Genomic DNA, 17,181 nt, shown 5'->3' on the forward strand with positions numbered 1-17,181 from the left:
TTCTTTGGCATATCTGTACTTCTAAGTTTTGTTTTAATAACTGCTCTTTTTTTCTAAGTGACTGGTTCTTACTTCAGATTTAGAGCAGTATAAAGTAACTTGAGACTGAACTTTTAAGTACACTCGTAATAGCAGGAAATATTTGAAGCCTTTGTTTACTCATCAAAACCACATTCTGTAGAAGAATTTAGAACTAGAGCATGAATGTAATTTTTCGCAATACTCTCAAGAGAAACTGAGAATTATTTCAGTGAGATGGGAAATCATATTGAATGATGTGCCAAAAAAGATCCCGGAGAGATCAAAACTTAGGAGTATTATCTACAGTTGCCTAATTTTCAAAGTTTGAAAGAAGTGAAAATTTGCAAGTAGATATAAAAATTCTCATCTAAAGAAATGTAAAGTCATTCATTTAAGAAACACTCAATGTGCCAGATACTTTTCTGGGCTCTGCAGAAACTGAGAGAAATTGAAAAAGTACCTGACCTCAAGGTGCTTAAACTTTGGTGAACATTTAGTGCATGTGCAATTAGGATTTGGTAGCAAGAAGAAAGAAAGTGAATATACCTTGGCTTCGTATTAGGATTCAAGCAGTGATGCTTTCTTTCAATTATGCTCCCTTTTCAGTTCTCACAACTGCCCCATGGTGTAGATATGTGGGGGTACATTTTTACAGATGAATAAAGTTATTAAAGTAAAATAGGGCTTATTCACATAGAAATGTCATCAATTTGTATTTAGAATGTTAAGTTAATTTTAGTGGTTTAATTTTTTAAGGACCCCTAGACCCTTAGTAAAAGACTAACTAATGTCTCTATGTTTTTGCATAATGTAAGAGTCTATGGTGAAGATGAGACAACTATTGCTCATGCACAGTAGGAATAAATCCACCCACTAAATTAATAAAATAATCCAAGAAGGATGATTTGCAATGACTAGCAAGATTATTTATCAGGAATGTGCTTATAGGAAAACAAAACTCTTATTTCCAAATTCTAATTTAAAAAAATGAATGAGATGAAAGGGCTGTGTCTTAGATTCCTTGTGTGTGCTCCTTCCTTACATGTATTTTTTAAATAAAGGCAAAAAATCTAAACAAATATTAATATGCACTTTTCAGAAGTGAAATCTGCATGGAGAGTAGAACAAAGGAATGTTTTCCATTGTGTGGAGTCTTCACCTGCAAAGTGTCAATGTTATTTTTAATTATAACTTTTAACCTACTTCTTCCTGTATCCTCCACCTTATTGGTTGCACAACTTGGATTTATTATGCTAAATCTTGTCTACTGGGGCTGCCTCATTGCTGCTTGCATTTCAAAGTAGCATTTCACCTTAAACTTATGCAATGTTACGTATCAATTATGTATCAATAAACTTGAAGTCAAAAAAAGGAGGGCAAAAAGAGATTCTGAAAAATTTTGGAAAAATACTTTAAAATGTGACCTTAAAATGTAAGCTTTGGACATTAAGAAAATTTATACATGAGGAATATCACATTTTCTGATGATTTTTTAAAAAGTTAATTCTATATATACATTTAAAGTAGAATTTCACTGAAATCGGAACCTTTTGCATATTGAATCTGTGGCCTTATGCACTCATAGACACTGACTCAGAGATCTTGGTTAAAAGAAAAAATGAGCACCAACGTTCATTTGACTGCCTCACCAAGAAGAGTTCCTTTAGGATGAGTATAGCTCTGTGGTCTTGTTAATGGGCTGGTCAGTGTGAACATGTGGGATGATAGCAAGGCCTGGAACCAGGTTGAATCCTGACCCTGGCTCTTGAGTGACTGAGCTACCCTTAGCCTCAGTTGCCTTATCTGTAAAATGGAAGTCTACTTGAGAAAATATATAGTGTGGTAATTAGTACACCATAGATGTTCCATAAATGTTACTTTCCTCCACTTGGTAGTTTCAAGTCCCTGGGCTCAGAGAAGCAGAGGAAATTAGAGCTCACCCTGGGGTGCTGAATGTGACACCTGCGTGCCTGGGGCTAATCACGGGATAAGCCCTTCTCTCAGCAATCTGACACAAGCCCCATCAGCTCACTATTTCAGACAGCCATTTCTGTATCACTCAGTTCCTAATTTGTCTCGTTAGCATTTTGCAGTTTGGGGCCTAATTGAGGGTTTTCCAACACATGCTCACAGTGCATTTTGCGATTTAGCAAAATCTATAAGATATATTCTGCCCAACTCATGATAATTTCCTCTTTCAAAGATTTGGCCTGAGGGGGTTGACTTTCCTATCAGATAACTAACAAATCAGACACAGGGAGAGGCGCTTACACACAAATTTTATTCAACTCAGTAGTAACAGAGCTCAATAAAAGTGAATAAACAGAAACCATTCTGTAGACTGGGTTGACCAACAAATAACCCAGAGCTGCCACATTCAGAAACACTTTTGGCAGTTAGGTAAAACCGAGCTGGTGTTAAGACTAGACAGAACTTTTAGCAACAATCTTTCCTCATTAGTGCAAAATTCCTGCTTAGAGAGCTACTGAGAACCAGAGATTTTGAGGGTTTTGCCTTTGTTTCATTTTTAATTTCGGAGTTTGACAGTTCCCATCATGGCTCAGTGGTAACTAACCAGACTAACCAGATTCCATGAGGATCTGGGTTTGATCCCTGGCCTCAATCAGTGGGTTAAAGATCCTGCATTGCCATGAGCTGTGGTGTAGGTCACAGACGAGGCTTGGATCCAGAGTTGCTGTGGCTGTGTTGTAGGCCAGTGGGTACAGCTCCAGTTGGTCCCCTAGCCTGGGGACTTCCACGTGCTTGGGGTAGCCCTATAAAGACACACACAAAAAATTTTTTTTCACTGTTTGGCTCTCTCCCAGATGTTCACTTACTCCTTGTTTTAGTCAGGATTGGTTAAATTGTATTGTGGTAATAAACAATCTCATCACAAATGCTTAACGACATAAAAGTTTATCATTCATGCTACCTGGTCAGCACTGGTCCACCAGGGTGACTGAGGAAGTCAGGTTCACAGAGGCAGGCTGCAGTATTTTGTAGCTCTTGTATCTGGAACAGGGGACCTCCTTTGTCCTGATGCTTGGGGCAGAGGGAGAAATTAGAAAACTGACAGTGTCTCAGAGTGGAAGTATTGATAAATCCTATCCGTTCACATTTTTTTAGGCAAAAATAGTCAAACAGCCCAGCCTAATTATAAGGGGACTAAGAAATGTAGAAAAAATTAATTGGATATTTGGTGACTGTTTCTCTATCTTTTATTTCCCTTGGATTGATAATTTTTAAATCAGTTCCCTAAGATTCAGCATTTATTTCCAAATTCATCCACATTTTTAATTTATATAAACAAGTAAATATACTCTTCCCTAAAAGATACCAGGCTTTCTCACAGGCTCTGCTTTATAATCAGTCCAAAGTTTTCTGAGCTTTCCATTTAATGAGAGTTTTGAATCACATTTATCTCTTACTAACTTACACATTTTATAGAGCCAGCTTATCTGAAAAAAGACATTTTTTCTTTATGTAGCAACAAATTCACCAGCAGCCTGATTATATGTTTCACATTATATGTGAAAGGGCTGTCACAAATCCCCAGGTCCCCAAAGCTTCTTTTTAAGCAAGGGTCTAATAATTTTTTTTTCTCATCCACTAGCTTCAGCAACAGAGGAAGGAGGAGTGAAACACTTCTTCCTGTATATCCAATATATGTTTTGCACTCCCACAGGAAGTCACAGATAATATATATTTCACATGTTCCCACGTGTTGGTGATCCTGAAGGACTAATATGGTACTAAGAAAGTTGCCCTTAGGTAAATCACCTAAAACAAGTTAGCTAAGTCCCAAATACTCACCTATAACATAAGCCTGACAATGGAGTTAGCTGTGGGCATATACGAATGTGAGTGAAAGGGGTGTGTGTGTGTGTGTGTGTGCGCGTGCATGTGCCAGAGGAATACCAAAATTGGATTTCCAGGGACCTCTGCACATTCATGTAGGATTACTTGTAGTACTGAAATCCCCAAATCTAATCAATTGCCATGTTTTACAAATTTTCCTCTTTGAACTCATTCTTTTTGACTTTCTTCTTTTTTTCCCTCCTCCTTCTTTTACTTTCCTTGGACGTTTTGCTTTGTCACCTTCTGCGGTGAATTCATTAACTCCAAGTTGAATGTCACTCATGTAGATAGGATGGGAAAGTCACTGGCCTTTTCCACCAGCCTCTTCTGGGGGTTGTGGGGAAGAAGCTTTGGCATTATTTTTAATTACGCCTGCACAACATATACTACAAATTGGCCCCTAATATCCATTCTCCCTTTCATCCTTAATGATAGAACAGACAAATTGTGGCTAGGAGCATGGCCAACAGTGAGGACAGCTGGATCAAACCATCAGTTTTGGCCAGTGAAATATGAGAAATGTCACATAAGTCTTTTGTGTGTGTGTGTGTGTGTGTGTGTGTGTGTGTGTGTGTGTGTGTGCTTTTTAGGGCCACACCTGCAGTATATGGAAGTTCTCAGGCTAGGGGTCGAATCAGAGCTGTAGCTGCTGGCCTACACCACAGCCACAGCAACACCAGATCTGAGCCACATCTGTGACTTACACCTCAGCTCACGGCAACTCTAGATCCTTAACCCACTGAGTGAGGCCAGGGATCGAACCTGTATCCTCATGGATACTAGCTGGGTTCGTTACTGCTGAGCCATGACAGGAACTCCCCCACGCAAGACTTTTGATCAAGTCACTGAAAGAAAAGGTGGTTTTCTATATTGTTTTTCCTCTTCCTCTATGTTGTTGGCTGGAATCCAGAGTTTGAATTTTCATGTTGGACCATTAGGTAGCTCTCACAGGCCAAAGATGAAATAGGAAAGAGGATGAAAAGAAGAGTCTGAGTTCCTATGACTTCTTGATGCTGGCCCATCAGGCTTGGCCCGCCATCCTTCAGACTGTGTGTGTGTGTGTGTGTGCGCGCATGTGTGTGTGTACGTGCTCATGCATGCCTGTATCACAGAAATACACTTTTACCTTACTTAAACCATTGTTGTTTTAATTTCTGGTCTCTCACAGTTAACTCAGTCCTAACATACACAGCATATAAAAGCACGATGGTCTTAAAAAATAACAATCTTCGTTTCTCCTTCTCTATGTCCATGTTTAAACCCTGAAGTTTTTAAACATGTAGGGAAACAGGATGATTCTGGTATTGAGGCTCCACGCTCTTTCTCTTGTCCTGCTGGTGTAACTAAACGCTGTTTCCATGATTCAGTGCGTTGGCTTCCTCTTCTCCCTTGAACTTCTCCCTGGTGCATCTGCCAGATGCTTATCCCAGGGAAGAAAGCCAACCTTCTCCTACAGCCTGGTAGTTCTGGGGCAGCCTCTCAGACAGCTGGGAGAAGTCAGGAGAGGGACTCTTGCCCAGGAAGGGTGGATGAGGGGAGCAGGGGCTTTACAACCCCGACCTCTTCAATGGCCCCTCTGCTGCCACACTCAGCCAGGCTCCCATCACCTTATTTCTCAATTGTGGGTCCAGCCTCAAATCCTCTGGTCCACACTGCAGATGGCCTGCAGATTAATCAAGGGTGAACACAGAGTAAGCATATGATAGGTTCTTATTGACTGATTGATTAATGTTCATCTCCTGCTTTTTCCAAGAGGGGCCATTAGAGCAGCTTTGGGAAGGAAAGACAGCTGCCACCCAACTGGTCCTGCTCAGTCCTCCCTTTGTTCTGTCAATCAGCCTTTCCCTCTGTTTACCAGACAGGGCTCTGTTTCCACTACAATTGCTAGCCTACATTTCTAGACTATCTATCTAGGATTTAGAAAGTGGGTTCATATGCTTCTTCTTGTGTATCCACACAGCAAAAGGAGTGAGTTAGTTGCATAACCAAAAGTAAAACCTAGGTTTCTGGAGTTCAATAGAGTTTAAATATAAGTTTAACTGAGAAGGAACCCACAGATACTCACAACTTGCAAGCATTATGTTTAACAAGGGTGTTGCTTGCTCATTCCTTGGCCTGATCATGTAGCTAGGAGAAGTCTTCTGGAGTAGTCAAAAGGACCTTGCCTTGGGAGTTCCCTTGTGGCTCAGGGAGTTAAGGATCCAGCATTGCTACTATAGAAACTCAGGCCACTGCTGTCATGAGGGTTCGATCCCTGGCCCAGGAACTTTCACATGCTGCAGGCATGGCCAAAAAAAGGACCTGGTCTTAGAGTCAGATGGCTGTTGATTGGATTCCTGCTTGTAACATTGACTGTGATTCTGTTAAACAAGAATATTGATATCTCTATATTTAGGCATGTTATGAAGATTAAGACTAATGCACAGTAAACAAGCGACTGGCACATGTTAGGAGTTCAATGTATATTAGACATTTATCTCAGTTCAACTGACAGCTATTGATTCCCTGCTGTGTTCAAGGATCCATGTTGGGTGTCAGCCAGGTACTGAGTTGGCAAGCCTCAGGTAGGGTGTCCACCTACTAGAGTAGCCTCTACTTTCTCCCTTGTCCTCCATCTCTCTGCTTGACTCAACACATTGATGGGTGCACAAGCTTCCCCTGATGAGAGTTGGGTTAGGTCAGGGCACTCAAGTTTTTTGCACATGTTTTGCAATGTGCTTAGTTTCTAGAGTGAATATCTGGACACATTCTATAAAATGGTCTCTAAGAAAAAAAAAACGAAAACAAATACTTGCAGCTTTGCTCTGGGTTTTTCATTGAAACAGATGAATCCACGATGCATGAAAAGGCTGTCAGGCAGGCTGAAGGAAGCTGAATGCTGGTATAAAGCTGGGCATCTGTTACTCCACGCCCCAATGTGAGGTCTGTTCTCCTGGGTGAAGCAAGGCTTGGCCAGACAAGCAGTACCATTGTAAAGTCTTGACAATAGACAAGCAAGAGGACTTGGCTGTGATGGTGAAATCCACACCCCCTTCAAGTTTTAAAGGAAGGGAAGCTGGGGTCCAAAGCCTGCCTTATTAGAGAGAGACAAATCACCCAAACCAATCTTTATTATGAATGCCGAGCTATTGAATTTCCTTGGCTCTGTAAAGCCTATTGATTTTGTGACAGTCAAAGATAAGTTATGCTCATGAAAGCTTTTTTTTCCTCCTCCCTTTTCCTTCACAACATATTTTTTCAGACATATTGGCATTGGGAATTGTAAGTAAAACTGTTATTGGTATCCTTCGATTTAAGTGTAGGTCAGTGTTCAAGCGAGGCTAAGGACCATTTTTACAGTGGTTTCCAGAGCAAAATAAATGAGGCAGGAATCTCCGGAGCTGGGGTCGCTCTGTTATGTTATTTCAATCTCCAGCAGGAATGCTCCAGGCATCCAAGGCATTTTTGGAATTCTGACCTTAGCAATGATCCACTTACTTACTCTTTGTCCTCTCTCTACCACACCACTCTCCTCTGATTGACCTCTATTCCCTTCTCCCCAAGCCATTCCATAAGGTCAGTCAACCAAGACTTTTCAAGGCAGAACCTGAAAGGAATACTGGCTGCAATGCAAAATGCTCTGGTATGTGTGTGCCAGAGTGTATTCTGCATAATCTTAAATGGTAGGTGCTTCTTTTTAAATGTGCAAATACAATTTCCACATTTTTCAGAGAGAGTAGTTCCTGTCTTGATAATTTATTCAGAATTCTATCATGTTATAAAAATATTTTGGCAATGCACATACATTTATGGGAAAGAAAGGCACGATGGCTCCTACAGTGACTTTTAAAGAAAATGGTTACAGATACATCCAGACAATAGCATTTATGATGGTTCAGATACCATTTTTGATCACAAAAGATATGTATATCCAGTATTTCTGAAGATTCAAATATAGATAAACACAAGTGAAAAGTCCTTTAACCTATTCAGTGGCCTCTGAGGTCTTCCTTTTTTTTTTTTTTTTTTTTTTTTTTTTGGTCTTTCGTCCTTTGAGAGCTGCACCCACAGCATATGGAAGTTCCCAGGCTAGGGACTGAATCCAAGCTGCAGCCACCAGCCTACGCCAGAGCCACAGCAACACAGGATCCGAGCCACAGTGTGACCTACACCACAGCTCACAGCAACGCCAAATCCTTAAACCCACTGAGCAAGGGACTGAAGCCGTGTCCTCACTGATGCTAGTTGGGTTCATTAACCACTGAGCCATGACGGGAACTCCCAAGCCCCTAAGGTCTTCTTAATAGTGGGCAACATATTATTCATTCAACAAACGGAAGTTGAATACCAACAACGTGCCAAGCCCACAATAAGAATATTGTGGATTAATCTCTCCATTTTTACTTACAAGGAGCCTAATTTGTAATTTATCGGCTCAAAAACCGATATTCAGATTAACCAGAGAAAGATGGAGGAGAGAATTGCAGACACATTCTCTTTTCTCTCCTTCTCCCACCTCAGAGGGAAATGCTTCTGTTTCAGTGGAGTAGAATGCTTGAGAACTTATTTTGGAAGGACTCATAAAAGTAATCCTCTCTGTTTCTGTTCCTCACAATCAATATGTGTGGAGCGGCTCTCCCCAAAGTGAACCAACCAAAGTCCCCCTCCCCAACAAATAAGAAGCACCTCATGGGGAAAAAGGTAGAGAGGCTTCCTAGCGGCAACCACACATCTATTTTCAACAAGACATAAAATCTACTTGATAAGAGATTATGCATGAGAAGGAGCGGGGAGGGGTTTGCCCTTATACAAATGAAATAACTTTCCATGCACGCCAATTCACTGGAGGGCACTTGCTCTGTTGTAGAGTTATCAGAAAGTTCCACCACTGGTGGAGTTCCCCTCCTGGCTCAGTGGAAATGAATCTAGCATCCATGAGGACACAGGTTTGATCCCTGGCCTTGCTCAGTGGATTAAGTATCCGGCATTGCTGTGAGCTGTGGTGTAGGTTGCAGACATGGCTCAGATCTGGCATTACTGTGGCTGTGGTGCAGGCTGGCAGCTACAGCTCTGATTCGACCCCTAGCCTGGGAACCTCCATATGCCATGGGTGCGGCCCCAAAAAAGAGAGAAAGGAAAAGTTCCACCACTGAAAGATACTTCTTTTAAAAGCAATACGTTCCAGGGTCAGGGGGTCAAAGAAACATATTGCCTGGGGGTCAGTTATTACTCTTTCAGGGATCTTCTTTCAAAGTATCTTTAATTTTTGTCATTTTGATTACGTGTCTTGGTGCAAATATCTACCTTCTGACTGGAATGTTGATGGTCTGGAGATTTTATGTAGCACCAAAAAGAGGAATATTCTACAATTCAGACATTTGCTGGGAGGGCTGGCACAGGGAGAGGCTGCAACAGGAGCTAAGAGTAGCCAGGTTTTAGATCAGAGAGCAGGAGCTGATGAAATAAGAAATAAACCACAGAGGGACAGAAGAGCATGGAAACAAACCTTCTCTACAGTTTCGTATAGTGACTCTAGACTCTAATCATTACCACATTCTACTCCATTCCTCTGGAAGATGGCGTTAAAAAAAGAGTTTCAAAGAAAATTTTCTAACATTTACACTCATTCATCTTAATGAGGCTTATATTTTAACTCTATATAGAAATGATTCTCATCAAAAAGAAATGATTCTCTTCAAAAAAATGATTCTCACAATTTCTGCTTCATGCACAATTTCTTTCTGGTAGTCTTAGATTCTTTTACATCTCAGGCTTCTAGTCTCTCTAGACAAAAATAATGAAAAAAGAAAATGGTTGAGAATCAGATTAGACTAAAATTCCTGATCCAATACTTGCCAGTCCTTGGGCAAATTACTTAATCTCTCAAAGTCTCAAATTCCTTGTCTGTAAAGCCAGGTATACTGTCTATCTCTTAAATCTAGTGTAGTAAAGAGAATTTTTTTTTTTTTTTTTCTTTTTGTCATTTCTTGGGCTGCTCCCGCGGCATATGGAGGTTCCCAGGCTAGGGGTTGAATCGGAGCTGTATCCGCCAGCCTACACCAGAGCGACAGCAACACGGGATCCGAGCCGCGTCTGCAACCTACACCACAGCTCACGGCAACGCCGGATCGTTAACCCACTGAGCAAGGCCAGGGATCGAACCGGCAACCTCATGGTTCCTAGTCGGATTCGTTAACCACTGAGCCACGACGGGAACTCTAGTAAAGAGAAATTAAAAAAAAAAAACAAGTGCTTGGCACAGGCTGAGGGCTTGGGAAAGATTGGATCATTACCTCCAACCATATCCCTCCTCCAGCAAAGACAGTACCTACCAGCCCATTGTTGTGAGGTTGTGCATAGCAACTACAGCATCCTTACCCCATTGATGATGGCTTGGCTTGCTTGGTCATGGACTTGCTTTGAAGAGTAGAACGTTAGTGAAATTAATAGTTCCTAGCAGAGGTTTTAGGATATCATGTGATTACACTCACTCCCCTGGAGAGTGTCTCCCCCACCATAAAAAGCATATTCCAACTAGTGCTCCCCAAACAAAAGATATATGAATTCCACCCAAACCTAGCTGAGTCCGACAGAGTCAGGGCCAACTTCCAGACTCAAAAGCAAGAAACACAGGGTTGGTCATTAAAAACAACTGAGATCTTGGTATTAGTTATCACTATAGCAAAAGCTGATTAATACAGTGTTCAACAATGTCTGTTACCCCTCCAAAAAACACACAGGCACCTTTCTTTTTATTTTATTTATTTATTTTATTTAATTTTATTTTTGTCTTTTTGCCTTTTTTAGGGCTGCTCCCATGGCATATGGAGGTTCCCAGGCTAGGGGTCTAATCGGAGCTGTAGCTGCTGGCCTACGCCAGAGCCACAGCAACGCGGGAGCCGAGTCGCGTCTGCAACCTACACCACAGCTCACGGCAACGCCAGATCCCCAGCCCACTGAGCAAGGGCAGGGATCAAACCCACAACCTCATGGTTCCTAGTTGGATTTGTTAACCACTGCGCCATGACGGGAACTCCACGCACCTTTCTTTTTAAAGAGTTTTTGTCACAACCTAAATGTCTACTAACAGATAAATGAGATAAAAAGATATGGTACATATATATACACAATGGAATACTACTCAGTCCTAAAATGAACAAAATAATGCCATTTGCAGCAACATGGATGCACCTAGAGATTGTCATGCTAAGTGAAGTATGTCAGAGAAAGACAAATACGACATGTTATCATTTGTATGTGGAATCTAAAGCATGGTCCAGATGCACCATCTATAGAACAGAAACAGTCTCACAGACATGGAGAACAGACGTGTGGTTGCCAAGAGGGAGGGAGTGGGACGGATTGGGAGTTTGGGGTTGGTAGATGCAAACTATTACATTTAGAATGGATAAGCAATGACATCCTCCTGTATAGCACAGGGAACTATATCTAATCACTTGTGATAGAACATGATAGAAGATAATATGAGAAAAGGGATGTATATATATGTATGACTGGGTCAGTTTGCTGTACAGCAGAAATTGACAGATTTTAAATCAACTAAAAAATAAAAAATTTGAAAAAAAGAGTTCTGTCCAAGCTAAATGAGAAAAATGTAAATAAATCCCTAAACCAGTAACTGATACGGCTGGTTGCCTCTGCTTAGTTTTTTTGTCTTGGTTTCACAATTTCTTTGGTATTTATTTGAGATCTAAATACTGAATAGAGGAAGCTGTTACTTAGATTTTTCACCATCATCATGGTTTCTCTAACTATCTGAGGGTCAGATAATTGGGTCAATTTTGCTCCCTAGACTTCATCCTACTAAGGCCCTGCTGCTGGGTTAGAAGTTCCAGCATGAGATTAGTGGTTAAATGCCCCCAAACTCTGGTTTAGAAGCAACAGATAGGAGCCTTGAGCTTGCCAGCCCCCAAATATTTAGCTGTGCTCCATAGAAACAAATAAGAAGGAGATGGAAATAAAAGACCAGGCCCCAAAGGAGGGGCATTGTTCAACGAGCACACTGGCGAAACAGACTTCATTCTTAAACCAGTCTTTTGTTGTTTTTACTTCTATCAAGACCAATGACTGGCTACAAAGAAAGTCTGGAATGTGCTAGATCATTATATAGATTGCAATATCATAGGTCATATTAAATCTATAATCTGGAAGTAAGCTTTGTGAGCAGATCCCAGAGGGGCTGGTAAAAGGAATCCACAAATAATACAATTCTCAGACAGGTCTATAGGGAGTTAAAAATCCAAAGCTTAGAGTTGGGAGAAAGCCAAGTTGGGAGCTAAAGAGACCTAATTGGATAGAAATCAGAGCAAAAGCTCAGACATAGGAGGCTCAGATAAATTTCCCCTGATGGCTGTCCCCTTAGCTCCTCTTACAGGTTTATAGAGGCTACCTGTTTGTAAGGGACTTTAGCCCAGCCACCCTGAAAACGGATAATTTAGCTTCTGACACATTCCTTTCTGGGGGATGCATCATGGTGATCCCATACACCACAGAGTCAGCTTGTCCTTCCAGAGCACAATAGAAAAGTGGGACGTGAGAAAAGCAAGACAAAAGAGCCTGACCACAAGCCTGCCCTATCATATGCAAACATTTTTTGTGCACCTGATATTAATAAATTGATGCTGCCTATCCAGTACAAAATCAAAATTGTCTCAAAAATCACTTGAAGTGTGAAAGAATTCAGGAAGCTAATAGTGTTTACTTTCATTCTACTCTCCAACTTCCGGGAGGAAGAAAAAGGCTTAGGTTGAGTTGAGGGAGGAATATAGCTCAGCTTTTCTCATAAAAAGGTGTCCATAACATGAGAAAACAAATCCTCTGGGAAATGAAAGTTTAATTAGACAGACTGGGAAAGTCCCTTGTGGGATCTAGGAAGATTCAGTAGGTGAAGGAACTTTAAGAGACAGCAGGCTTTATGAATAATGCAATAGCTAGACTTTGCCATCTCTTTCTGTAGATTTACATTTCTGAAAACAAAGGGTCAAAGTACATGGGAAAAGCATTTGAAGCCCCAGAAACCACTAAGCTGGCAGAACCAGCCTCTACAATATATTTGCAGCCTGCCTTCCCAGCTTAATTCCTCTTACACACGCTCTGGGCTACAAGAAACTCAATCCCATGAGGGCCTCCTGCAAACACCCTGAGCTTTCTTGACCCCTCCCCCACTGCCATCCCCACTCCGACTGGGGACCAGGGGCTGTACATCTCTTGACGCCCTCCCCTTGCAAAGGACCACATAGATAGATGCCTTCTCCTCCTCCACTGAGCCTCCTTCAGTTGCAAGTGACGTCTTTTCCTCTAACTTCATGGCACTTTGTCTCTAGTAGCTTTTGATTTTCTTTTCTTTCTTTCTTTCTTTTTTTTCTTTTCTCTTTTTTTTAGCACTGCACTGGCAGCATATGTAAGTTCCCAGGCTAGGGGTTGAATCCAGCTGCAGCTGCCGGCCTACACCACAGCCACAGCAACACAGGATCCAAGCCGCATCTGTGACCTACACCACAGCTCACATCAACGCTGGATACTTAACTCACTGAGCGAGGCCACAGGTCAAACCCGCATCCTCATGGATACTAGTCTGGTTCATTACTGAGCCACAATGGGAACTCCCATGACTTTCTACTTTTCACAATAGTATACACTGTACCATCTCTACCAGGGCAGGACTGCCTCCAGTTTTTCTGTGTACCAAAGGACAAAGAAGGTGCTGAGACAATATACTATATAGAAGTAATGAGAAGAAAAACCAACTAGCATCAGCTTTTTTTAAAAAAAAGTGTTCACCACCTCCTTTTGTTCAAATTTTTGTGACTACTTCCAGATAAAAAGTGTTGAAGCAAATGGTTTAAAAGAGTTTAATATATCTATTGGGGGCTAGTTGCAAAAACAATGGCATCCTGCTCAAATGTCCAGAGGCAACCACTTTCAACTGTGCTTGCCTTTTGTTTTTCTAATACCTCTATATCTTTAAAATTTGCATGATTATTCTTCTCTTGATTTGTTTTTTGACTCTTTGGCCTTATCTATTGATTTCCTACTTTAAGATAAGAATTTATCTTTTTTTGCATCATTCCAGTCTGCCACTCTTGCCAACTTCTTGAGGACAGCCTCTAATATAGTTAAATCTCAATTTGGTTAGTGTAATACTCAGTGTTGACATGATTATGATCTAGGTAACTGTCCTGCCCTTTCTTAGTTTCCTGTATACTCATCAGTAAGGATAGCCCAATCTCTCTTTCAATTATTTAAGTCCCCTCTCAGTATTTTCAGAGGTTGTCAGGTGTTCAATCAATTCAATTTTCTCTTCTTGAATAAATTTCTCCTGATAATTCCTGAACTAGCCCAGCCTGGACTGGCATCTCATACACAGTAGTTCTGTGAGAACACCATGTGTCATCACTGGAGTCCCCTTGCTTCTCTCCTGGGTTAAAACCCACGTCTTATCTTCCTTGGTTTAGTGGGGAAAAAACTCTCAGAAAGTTTCCTAGGGAATCATGCAGAGAAGGTAAATTTCTTTTTTTAGAAGATCGAAGCAGAGCTACAGCTGCCAGCTTATGCCACAGCCACAGCCACACCAGACCCAAGCTGTGTCTGCAACTATATCAGAGCCCATGGCAATGTCAGATCCTTAATTCACTGAGTGAGGCAAGGGATCGAACCTGCATCCATGTTTCTGCTGAGCCATGATGGGAACTCGGAGAAGGTAAATTTCTTAAGAATGTGGATGCTCTGAAAATACCTTTGTTCTACCTTTAGGCTTGACTGATAGTCTGGCTTTGTAAAGAATTTTAGTTATAAATAATTCAGTCAGAATTTTGAAAGGGCTGTTCCATTGTCTCCAAGCTTTTATAAATTATTGTTGAGAAGGCCAAAGCCATTCTAATACCTGACCTAATTCCACGTGAACATTTCTTTTCTTTCTGGAAGTGTGTATGGTCTTTACTTTTACAGTGATCAGAAATGTCACAGTGATAGACCTGGATGCAATTGCTGGACACGCAATACAAAGTTTAATAATAAGTAGGTTTAAAAGATTTTTCAAAAAATATATATCCAATTATTTTCTAAGCCACTTAGAATGTGTTTATTATTACAGAGCTGCTTTGAAATGTAAACAGTGGAAGTTTGTCTTTCCACCATTTTTTTGGACAGGAAATGCTGTTGCTCCTTTTTAGAAGCTGAAAGTAAATGGTAGAGATGTGTCATGATCTAATTACCTCTCTGAACATTTAAACCTTGAACCCTGTTGAAATGCCAGGTGTTTAACATCAGGGCTGGGTCCTGTGACAGGAGCAGCTGAGGGCCCATAGCAGGAAGGAGATAAAATGGTCAAACAGAATAATCAAAGATCTAAAGGCTTGAGGTTGTTTGTGTCCATTCTTATAAATTTACGGCTGAGCCTTGGCAAGTACGAAGGTGGCAAATTGCTCAGCACCAGCAAAGATGGAGGCTATAATTTGTCCACATGAAAAATGCTCTAAGGCCATTCACTGGGATGGGGGAAGGTGCTACAGGCGCCTCTACAAATATGAGATTTAACATTTATATTAGAGCCATTGTAAATTACTCCTCTAACATAAATCAGATCATATAAAGGGGGAGAAAGAAGAATGCTGCACTGCTGTGTAAGGGCAAAAAACTATAAATTAGAGAATATGGAATTATAATTACAGAAAGTTCTGATTAACTCAGGTATAAAATACAGTGTATGATAAAGGTCACTAAACCTTAACCGGTGACATAATTCAGATCTGTGAAAACACCTCCAGTTATTCCTCAGGGAAATTAGTTTGTCAGTTACAGAGTCAGTGTCACTAATCTGAGTGGGCCAACAAGGGACTTGGGGCCCGCAGTGGACCTGGGGCCAGCCATTTCTGGAGCAAGTAGAAGACCCCAAGACACAAGTGACTCTCATTGTTCCCTTTTTAGGGCCGAACCCGTGGCACATGGAGGGTCCCAGCCTAGGGGTCCAATCAGAACTACAGCCACCAGCCTACACCACAGCCATGGCAACGCGGTATCCGAGCCACATCTGCAACGTACACCACAGCTTACAGCAATGCCGGATCCTTAACCCACTGAGTGAGGCCAGGGATCGAACCTGAAACTTTATGTTCTTAGTTGGAGTCATTAACCACTGAGCTAAGATGGGAATTTCTAATCAAAACTTCTTCCACACCTGCTGCTACCAATCACTGATTTCCTCCTTTTAGCAGTTGTCTTCCTTTCTGGACAAAGGCAAACTTTTGGCTCTGACCTCAATATGTTTCTATCGCTTCTATTTTTCTATGTTTCTTTCTTCGTTTTCTTCATAACTGGTTTAAAGCAAAAAGCTTCACTCCAACTGCCTTAGGGGGAAAAAAACCTCCCAAACCCCCAACACAGATTTTACATGCTTTGAAATGATACACAAGAAAACCATATAGGAGTTCCATCCATGAGGATGAGGGTTCAATCCCTGGCCTTGCTCAGTGGGTTAAGGATCTTGAATTGCCGTGAGCTGTGGTGTAGGCCGGCAGTTGCAGCTTCAATTCAACCCCTAGCCTGGGAATTTCCATAATCTAATCTAATCGTACATGTGAACAATTTTTTTTCCTGAGAAAAAGAAATATCTCAAGTCATTTCTTTGTTGTTGTTGTTGTTGTTGCTATTTCTTGGGCCGCTCCCGCCATTTCTTTGTTGTTGTTGTTGTTGTTGCTATTTCTTGGGCCGCTCCCGCGGCATATGGGATGTTCCCAAGCTAGGGGTCGAATCGGAGCTGTAGCCACTCAGCAACGCTGGATCCGAGCCGCGTCTGCAACCTACGCCACAGCTCACGGCAACACCGGATCGTTAACCCACTGAGCAAGGCCAGGGACCGAACCCGCAACCTCATGGTTCCTAGTCGGATTCGTTAACCACTGCGCCACAACAGGAACTCCCTCAAGTCATTTCTTATACAGCCTTTCTGATCCGTGTGCCGTCTCCCAGTTCCACACTGAGGCTTGAGTGTAAACACATGTCTATGTTGAATATGGGTGACAGAAAGAAACAAAATTCTGTATTATTTATCATAATGTTATCACAATGTTGATTTATATCTTTATGAAATTATATAGTTCATGATAAATAAGGTTTGGAAAAAGAAAATACATAAAGGGGAATTTAAAAAGTTGTGTCATGTTTTATCACTAGATTTACTTCTACTCATAAAATAATTCATATATGTGTGTGTGTCTGAGTTTACCTATGAATATGAAACAATTGTTTAAGTGTCTAAATCCTAAATATTGCAATGCATGTATTTTTAGATTATTAGATATTATT

The sequence above is a fragment of the Sus scrofa genome, chromosome 15 (genome assembly GCF_000003025.6).
Source record: "Sus scrofa isolate TJ Tabasco breed Duroc chromosome 15, Sscrofa11.1, whole genome shotgun sequence".
Taxonomy (NCBI): Eukaryota; Metazoa; Chordata; class Mammalia; order Artiodactyla; family Suidae; genus Sus; species Sus scrofa.